This window comes from Cupressus sempervirens, chromosome 1, assembly GCF_028749045.1.
Source record: "Cupressus sempervirens isolate cs-2001-9-10 chromosome 1, ASM2874904v1, whole genome shotgun sequence".
In the NCBI taxonomy this organism is placed as follows: domain Eukaryota; kingdom Viridiplantae; phylum Streptophyta; class Pinopsida; order Cupressales; family Cupressaceae; genus Cupressus; species Cupressus sempervirens.
Window position 1 is genome coordinate 165,369,950 of NC_143118.1, and position 10,680 is coordinate 165,380,629.

Below are 10,680 nucleotides of genomic sequence, written 5' to 3' on the forward strand. Positions count from 1 at the left end.
CTTTATTTCCTTTTCATTGAATAAGATTATGAAGTTGTGATGATGCGATTACTTCTTTTCACTCTATTGCACCAATTCATGGCTTAACTATCAAAGGGGTCACAATGGTGCGACACGATCATCCCAATGGTCAATACAGCTTCGCAGCTCAGAAGGTTAGTGTTCAGTTTCAAGTGGAAAATTTGAGAAAAGGTCTTGTTCACACTATTATAGGATTTTTAGAGCTAATCATGGTTTTGGCTGTGAAGCAATGATATACATAGAACACATCATCATAGGGCTAACATCAAGGTTAATGGATTAAGTTGCAAAGGTGTAGTGATAGTTGATCATGCGATTATCGTGACATCATAGGATAAAGTGCTTTGAGATATTTTGATACTACAAAGCCATGGATAGAGAACCATAAATAGTTAATAGTCTTTGTAATGTTGCATGCTCCAGTTGGGTTTCATGTTTGGCAGTTTCGATGGTGCAATGGTAGTCAATCTAATGGTTGTTAGAGCATCGCTTCCAATTAAGCTTGATTGAGGATTCAAGATGTGAAACAATGATCTCCTTCATTATATCATTGCAAAGTTATGAGATAGTTAATTTGACTAGTTAAGAGGAATTCCCTTTGATAAATACAACTTATCCTCAATCAATATCACTCGATCAATGAGCTTCAGTATTTCTAGTTGTGACCATGCAATATTCAACGTCCTCAGTCAAATCTAGTTTTCACACCATTGCACATGAGTCAAGGCAACCCCCAGTTTATGCAATGAAGTGGCAATTCTCCTTTATCTTGCTCTCGCATCATTAGATAATGGGTTAAGAGTTAAGGTTGCGGCAAAATAATCAACGTTCAAAGATAGAGGCTTTGCAGTTGCACAAGTAAATAAATGATAAAGCCTAGATTGTTGCGAGGGTGCAATGGCAGTTAGTTGATGGTCATCGTAGGGTCATGACTATCTACGAACTAAAGTGTTTTCAATTTGCAAAGCTACAATTAGAGGAAGGGGCGGGTCAATATAAAGATAGAAAGTTGGGTGAGGTAGTGAAATACTTCAAGGGCATAGGGCCACATGGTGAGTCTGATAGTTGAATCTAGTTGACCTAATGTTTTAGCTGATTTGGCATGGTCAAGAACATAGAATCAAGAAACTCTTTAATGGTGAATAGGTCCTTGATCATTTTCAACCATTCTTTGGTGTTCTCTATGCCTAGTAAATGTAGATTTTATTCTTCCACCACCTTGGTTATCTATCTACCCAATCAAAGCAGTGATGGCCACTGTTTATGTCTCTTTAGGGCTCATTTTGTATGCAAGATCAGATTTCCAGCATGGAGACATGCATCTGATCAAATTTTCTCTAATTCTTAGTTATTTCTCTTCTACAACTCAAATCTACTTGGTTATAGTTTGAACTCAATGTAATATCAAAGTTATGCTTGAACTCTATAAAAGGTAGTTGTAAATATGTTTTGAGGGTTCTTCTCTATTCTTTTTTGGTTTAGGACAATAGCCTTATGCTCTATTCTTTGTAACCTTTTTTCCTTACATGGATAGAAATTTTAGTTTACCTCTTTTTACATTTACCTATATGTGCATATTTCTTGCCTTATGTTGAATTCCTTCTTCTTGTCTTTCGAGTTTACATGTTGTGTCAACTATCTCATGAATGCTACATTGTGAAAGTTATTTTCCTTATATCATCTCATTATGTTTGACCTATGTGTGGGTCTTGAGAGATAAATAGAATTGAGATTTGTGTATTTTGGCTTTGTATTCATGTTTTGTGCATGTATAGGTAGAGTTGTAACCACTGTACAATCTTGGTACATCATCCCCTTTCCCTTTCATCATTTTAATTTCTGCAAAATCTCTCTCCGTTTTCCTCTCAAGAGTAGTTTAGGTGCATCCTACTAGTAAGGAAGCTGACCTTCTCCAGAGATTTGACCTCAGGACACAAGTACCAAACTTGGAGGTCATTTCCAAGTTACACGAGGTTGCTTGAGGGTCATACCTCAAGCAGGGGTGTAGACTTTTGTCTCAACAATACCCTCAAAGACATTCAATTTTTAGGAAAAATTACAAGGGAAAGTTATGTAAAGTCATGGTAGACAGTGGTTCAATTGATGATATAGTTTAAATATAATGGTTGAAAAGTTGAAGCTTCCAAGAATAACTCATGAAATACCTTACATATTATTTGGGTTAGATGATAACCAATGGATTGATGTTACTAAACAAGCTTATGTTCCTATCAATATTGGAGAATACTATGATGTTGTTTGTGATATTATTCCTTTGAGAGATTGTTACTTAATTTTAGGAAGAGAATGGAAATTTGATAAGTGAACCATACATGATGGTAGAAAGAATACATATCCCCTCAAGAAGGATGGAAAAAGGATTATTTTGTTTCCATTAGATGATGATGATCCATCATGGTCGATGACAAGGATCATATGTTTGATTGATAGAATAGAATTTCCAACACATGAAGAATGTGAAGAGAAAGTAAAAGAATGTTTGGAGGAGGAACATTTTTATCATGAAATCATAAAAGGTGTAGATGTATGTGAATTTGGGACATCGATCCTAACAAACGAAGAGGAAATATATTCATTTAAAGAGAGATAGATTGTATTACAACAAGAAGAACATGGAGAACAAAATAATAAAGAGGTTCTTGAAGTAAAAACAAAAAAACAAGACAAAAAAGTTGATAAGGAAAGCCAAAGAGAGAGTATGTTGAAAGGTCATTAGTGATTGGGATAATGATATGTCCTTTAAGTAGTGAGAAGGTTATAGTGCAAGAGAGTACCCCTATGATAGATAATGCAGTTATGAAGAAAGAGTATGCTTTGGTATGTCAAAAGGAATGAAGTGAAGAAGATGTTTAATTTGTGAAGTTTGGTTTCATCTCTAGAGAAGAGAGTATAAAAACATTGCTAATGGTCCATGAAAAGACTCAAGCATTTATGTATTCTAAAAGCATATAGATATGGCATGTAGATATTGACAACAAAGGTGAGTTTCATTGGAAAGTATATTTGGTAAAGTTGTAGTTGTATGGAAAAATAGAGGTTCAACACATGATGATAAAGATGGTAAGCTATGAACAACAAATGGTTTTTTTGTTACCAAGAGAAAGCAAGCCTTCATTCAAACTCAAGATGACGTGATAGCTTTGGATGCTCAAAAGCCCAAGCTACAATATGATACAAAGAGGAGAAATAAAAACCTATAGCAAAGATAATCTTTTTATTTACTAACATTTTGTTTTGCAGCTATTGTCCAAGAGGACTTGGAAAAGTTTCAAAGTCAGGAGTATGGTGAAGGAGCACACATGGGATGGAGATTCAAGGAATATTTTTTATTGTAAAATCAATTAGAGTCATATTATTCAAACATGATTAAAATAGGATTATTAATGTAAAAGGATTAATTTAATCCTACTTGATATATATTAGGTAAATATATTATGTTTACAGTCATATTGTCAAGATAGATGAAAATTGTCAAATGTATAATAAAATACTATCATTAAATATTGAAAATATGTAAAGTTGATGTAAGGGAGAAGGTAAATGGTCATGAGGGATAATTAATTAGTTATAGAACTTAAAAAGGCTTTAAAATATGATGTATTGGTCCTAATGTTTAGAATGTAAGCATTAGAGAAGTTTGTATATTTGACTAATGTGATGTATTAGGGTTGTCATTTATAGCAACATATAGTCTGTTAGTCTCAGAATGGTTTTGAAATTTGAGTGCCAACACACTTAACCACTCTCTACATTGGAGCTGAGCACACTATGTATGCTAAGCCACAACATGTGCCGAGTCAAAAAATCCAACAGGTGCCGAGTGATCTTCAGGTGCCAAGCAGCCTTCAGGTGCTGAGTGAAGATCAAGTGCCGAGTGACTTCAAATGCTGAGCATGATACATGTGCCAAGTGATATTTAAGTGTCGAGTCACACACGATGCCGAGCAAAACAAAAATGCAACAAGAGCCGAGTGAGACAATTTTGTTACATGTGCCGAGCATTAAAAATTAGTAAGTGTCGAGTAACAAAGAATGCGTATATAAGTTTGAAAAGGCACAAATTTAAATGTAAACCATTTTTATGGCTGACATATGATGAATCTCGAAGGATCTAAGTGATAAGATCAAATCTTTTGTATTTCCTATGCAATCTACATGCAACCAATAAGAAAAATGGAGAAGGCATGCAACCAATAACAAGAAATCAAGGAATGAGTGGGAAACATAGATTCAATATGGATCATAGATCCATATCTAACCCTAAGTCTTCAAATGTCTATATAAGGAAGACAAAATCTCATTTTATTAGAGATGGAAAAAGGAGTTTATGGAAAACTCTAGTGGAGTTCAGAGTGAAGAGTAAAAAGACTTAGAGGAAGAGAGCAGTAGTTAGACATTCGGTTGATCAGAACAAAGCAAGGGATACACATGAATATAAGATCTCAGAGGATCAAGATCAGAGAAAGCAAATCAAGTGCCTAAATTCAGCAATCAAAGGATTGTAAGCTATCAAGTTTATTATACCTAATACTCTTTAGCCATTGTATTAGAAAGGAAACCCTATGGTGATAGGTTAGCTTAACAGCTATTTTGAAGATCCTTTAAATAGGTGATTAAATCCTTTAACAGGGTAACACTTCATGTAAAGTGTTTGTAAATCCTTTAACCAAGTCACTATTGACATAGTGTAAAGCCTTTAATAGGGCAGACCATCAGAAGTGGTCAAACATTATTGTTGTAGTGATTTTTTGGGTATCATCTCCACCCCAGTTTTACCTTCTTATTTCTGGAGGGTTTCTAGGTTACCAAAATCTCAAGTGTTATGTGGTGATGCATATTTGTTTCTTACGATTACTTAATGTTTATATGCATGCATGTTCATTTCAATTATATATTATTAAGGGTTTAAAAGTACTTCTGATTCACCCCCCCCTCTCAAAAGCATTCTTTCCATTAATACATTCCAACAATTGGTATCAGAGCCAAGTTCTCTCAAGAAGAAGCCTAACAGCTTGGAGGAAAAGATCTAAAGATGGAAGTTTTCAAACTTGGAAAGATCATTGAGAACCAGGTAATAGATGTGCATCTCGCTTTACACAAGGTAGAAGAAACTAGAGTGGAATTAAGAAAATCCTTGAAAAGAAGGAAAGAGATAGCCATAGTTGAAAATGATATAAACTACAGGGAGATTGATACCACACAATTTTTTTCCAATAGAGACACTAAAGAGTTTGATGCAGCAATAGCTCAACTGATGGAGAAAAATAAAGTTCAAGCATAAGAGATAAGAGATCTCAAGATGGAACATGAATCACAGGCCATAATGTTATGTGAAATCACTAAACAAAAGAAAAGAGCAGTTGAGGATAAAGTCATGATGGAAGATGACAAAAGGAATCTTGCAAACAGACTAGAAGAAAAATGTACTGAATTAACAAGGATCTCAAACATGCAGATGGATACACTTGCCCAAATAATGAACCTTCATCATGAACTCAATATGAAAGATATTGAGATCTCTACCTTAAGGATGTAGAATTAACAACTGCAAAATGAATTGAACAGAGAAAAAGAAATAGCGGAGAATCTCAACAAGTCAAGTGAAGCCATCAAGTACTTTGAACAGTTGATGAAATTCCCAAGATCAGCCCATTATACATCAGGACTTGGATACACTAGCATTGAAGAAGGAGAGTCATCCAAGACTACAAAAGAAAGAAGAAAAAAAGGTAACAACACCAAACCTACTTATCATTACTGTAATAAAAAGGGGCATACTGCTAATGTTTGTAGGAGTACAAGAATCAATCAGCTAAACATACCCAAAAGCAAGGGTTACTGTCACAAGTGCAACATGCAAGGACATATGACACAAGATTGCAGGTCCAAAGTCACAAGGATACAAAGATTTGATGGACATTGCATTAATTGCAAGAAGTATGGACATAGAGAATTTGAATGCAGATCAAAGCCTATGAGGATATCAAATCAACTAGCAAAAACAAAAGGGAATGGAATGAAAATCACTACCATTGGGATTACAACACCAGGTATAGCTATCATTATTGTCAAGAATATGGACATATTCCTGAAAATTGTATAAGGACACACTTCAGAGGGAATTATAGTAGGTGGCTAAGTCAAACCACTTGTTTCAGCTACTTGAAAACTGGTCATACCAGTAGAAATTGTCCTACAAGGTCCAAAGCACCAAAAAATGAATCCAACAAAGGAAAAGAAAAGATTGATGTCAAGAAAATAAGAAGACAAATGAATAAGACTTGAAAGAAGAAAGATGAGTGTAGCACATCAAGTGGAGGGATCACTCCACCTAATGGTTCAAGTGATCACACTTCATCAAACTAAGCATAAGAGAGGTGTATGAGACTGATATACAAAGTTATATCATACATTAGTCCCAAGAAAAAGAAGTACTAAAAAGAAGAAATAAGCATAAGAAAAGATGCCAAAAAATAATATGAAGATTCTCACAAAGCTATCGAATTGTCCTCAGATGTCGAGTAAACCCCCAATACATGCTGAGTTCCTAACAGTGATTGAATTGATAACTAATGTTGAGTTAAATAACTCCATTGGAAGCTGAGTGAAGTGGAAATGTAGTGCAAGCTGAGTAATGTTAAAAATATTTCAGAAGCTGAGTGGGCAGTTGAGCATTTAATGCAATGGAAATAGGGTATATTATCACGATTTTAATCATTTATCTTCATCAAGAATGAGAAGAAAAGAAGAGAAAGAGAGTGGAGCAACTCTATTGTAGAGAATCTAGTATTCCAAGTAGATTCCAACCTCTTACAATGCGTTTTCATCAATCTTGAGGTATTTTCATTTGTGCCGAGCTACACAGTTTTGTATTTCTGTGTAAAGGAAACCCTAGTTTGCACAAATTGCTTCGAGTTCTAAGAAAACCCATGACAAAGAGTCATTTGAAGTCTAGCTAGAGCCCTTTCTCGCATACCCCCAAAAGTTGTAATGGTTTAGGATGTAAGAAGATGCTATAATTGTAAGATAGGAGCCATAGGAGATATGGAAATAAGGGAAGCCTATGAGAAGTTGTGTGTAGATGGAGTTTTGAAGGATGAATACGAAATTGCTAAAAGGAAGGGTTTAACAAAAATTTTGAGTTTTCCCACCATATTTAAGACAGAATGGATCAAACTTGTGTTAAGAAGAATTCATGATGGTAGTTTGTGGCTAGAAGATGTTCCCATCAAGATCACGAAAAGAATCATTCATAGGGTAACTGGATATCCTACCCTAGATCAGTACAAGACCTTGAGAAGTGAATCCAAGGAGGTTATTGAGAAAAACATAGGTGCCCAATGGAATAAAAGAGGAATGACAATTCACACCATTCAAGATCCTCTCGTTGAATTTGTTGTTAGAGTTATTGCCCACAAATTCTATCAATCCAGTAGACTCAATAGTGTGCCATGTATTGTAGTAGATGTAGGCTACAAATTGGTGAAAAAGGGTCATACTTATGATCTTGTAGAACTACAACTATAACCGATTAATGAAAACCTAGCAGCTATAAGAAGGACAAAGGGTGCCCAATGCAAATTTGGTGCAATTTTGGTTTGTATATTCTTCTATGTTCTGAATGAATTTCCCTCTTTTGACAAAGTTACATGGAGAAGTGATAGAACTATCATAGCCCAAATTAATGAATACATAGAACAAATGGGAGACAATTTTGACACACTAATGACAAGCTATTTTGAGGATTTCAAGAAATCCATGAAGCAAAGGGTAAGAATACAAATTTCCTTTGTGGAAAGACATACTAATGATATATGCTTCTTAGTTGATATTGATTTCACCTATATCCAAGCAACAGTTCCAAGGGTGAGATGGCTAAGGCCATTTGGTTATGAGATCAACATAGATGAAGCATCTGTAGCAATAATGAGATTATTAGCAGAAGAGACAGACAAGAGTGCCCCACAGTTTGGCACTTATAATGTGGTAAGGTCAAAGGTGAATATGGAGTTAAAGACTACCTCCATAATGAAGAAGAAAGATAAATTGGTGAAGAAAATTAAGAAGAAATTTGGTGAAGGAATTGAGGCTAAAGTAGAAGAAGAAGATGATGATGATGATGAGGATGAGGATGAACAAGGGCAAGGCTAAATGGAATTGACTCAATGCCTAGGTGAAGACAAGGAGGAAGGTGCTAAGAAAGAAGAAGCCGAGGAAGCACCAACCCAAGCCAAGCCAAAGAAAAGAAAGGCAATAGTACAGCCTCCAGCCCAACCCAAAACAAAGAAGGGTGCGAAGCCAACTCAAGCCAAGCCACAAATACCAGTCACAAGGGCCACCACAAGGGCATCTTCACAAAAGGCCAAGGAAAAAATCAAAGAGAAGAAGAAGGCTACTGAACAGACTGGTGAAGTGCCGAGAAAAAGAAGAAAATATGTAGCACAACCAGATTCTGATGAGGACGAAAGAACAAAGTCAGAAGATATCAGCCAATTTAGAGTGGTAAGTCATCCTCCCAAATCAGCCTTAGATAAAATTTGTGAAAATATTAAGAACACAAATTTTACTGATTTGAAAAACATTGATTTCAACAAGCTAAGTAAAGAAGAGCAAAACAAAATAGAAGAATCGGTATATGCCATGATGGTTGAATTCAAGTCTACACCTCTAGAGCTAGACAATACCATGCCTAGAGAATTATACGAGATAATTGAAAACAAATGGCATCATTGTTTGAAAATTGAAAAGGAGATAAGAGAATCTACCTTAGCATAGGTGATGCCTGACCTAACAAGAGGTCAAATAACAAAGGCTAATAAGAAATATAGTGGCAATTTAACACCAAAGCATAGAGCCTTTGATATCTTACAAAACAAGATTGAAAATGTTGTCAGTAAGTCAACAAAAATATGGAAGTTGATATATGGCTTGACTACTATCAAAGATGGAGAAGAAGATTCCCTTGAGGGACAAAACATAGAACATGAAGAGCCTAGTAAGAAAGAGGAGGAAGAAGTAAAGAATATAGAAAAAGGAGAAGAAGAGAAGAAGGGAGAAGAAAAGAAAGATGGAGAGGAGAAAGAAATAGGTGAGGAGGAGGAGACACAAAAACAAGAAGAAATGGCAACAGCTGAGCAGGAGCAACAACAAGACCAGAGTGTGCAAGACACACAATTGCCACCTTCTAGCCCTCCTCATGTACCCATAACACCTACAGAAACTATAACTATACATGATGTTCCTGATACTTCTGCTCAGAACATCAATCCTTTAACTGCAGAAGATCTCAAAAGAATCCTTGACCAATCCACACAACAAGCAAAATTATGTACAGATCCAGTATTGGTCAGTGTGGATGAATTAAAAAAATTAGTAGAAGACATAGTTAGAGATAAGGTGAATCCACAAGAACCACCTTCCATCATCTCTACAGCTACTAGTGGTCAACTTCAAATGCAAATAGTTTTTTCATCAGGAATAGTTGACACCATAGTACAGAAGCCGAGTGCAACAGGAGACAAAGAAGTAGAACAAACATGACAGACTATTACTTCTAATCCTATAGCACAAACACAAGGTGCACTTCCTCACATTTCGATAATTGATCAAGGTAGTAGATAGCAAGAGAAGGAAGCAGAGGAAATCCCTAAAGAGCAAGAGGCAATACAAACATTGATAAATTTTCCTACCTCAGGAACTCCTTCGAAACATTCAAACAATGATGCAATGCCACTACAAATATCAGCACCAGGATCAAGTACTACAAAAGTTGCAAGGGTGCTTCACTATGGAGACCCTAAATTAGATGAGGAGATATTCATACCAAGTTATGACTCAAAAACAATAAGCATTGATCAAATCAATGAGGTGCAGGAAGCATTGAATAAAAGAAAGAGGCAAGAGATACTCAAGAAGGAGTATAAACAAAAGAAAACATTACATAAGATTAAGGACATCTTTATGGATGCCTTTAGTTTGTAGTCACCAGATGAGTCAAAGCATATAATGGAACAATTATCAGATAATGTTGACCAGGTGACAAATGAAGACCAAGGAACAAATGTAAAACTTATGGAATGGTCTGAAAGGAAATTCCAAGGGAAAGTAAATGAGAAAATATCTAGTGAAATTGCACTTTCCCAAGTTGAATTGGCAAAAACACTTGACAAAGTGAAAAAGGTACTTGAGAATATATTCTCATTGTACAACAAGTTGTGTGACTTTTCATACTTCACATAGGAGACAAGCCAAAGAATAATGAGCCTAGAGAGGAATCTGAAGATTTCAAGCATGCAACTACCCAAAGGTCCAGCTCAAAGTGAGAAGCACTTTAATCAAACGCTTCACACCTAGAAAGAAGTAGCTGTGTTAACAGCAGAAGAGGCCACCATCAAGGCCAAACTGATACAGGTACAATCCTCCATTACCCCACATTTGGAAGTACTCCATAAAGAATAGGTCTATGCTGAAACTGTTCTCAAGAAAGATCCTAATCTTTCTACTTTAGATGGACTTGTTCACCTTGCTATAGAAACTGCCATCCATCGCAAGTCATTGGAAATTGCTTTGCATAATTGGGATGTAGCTCTCAAAATGATTATGGAGGTAAATAGCATATTTTTGGCAAAATATGGTCTT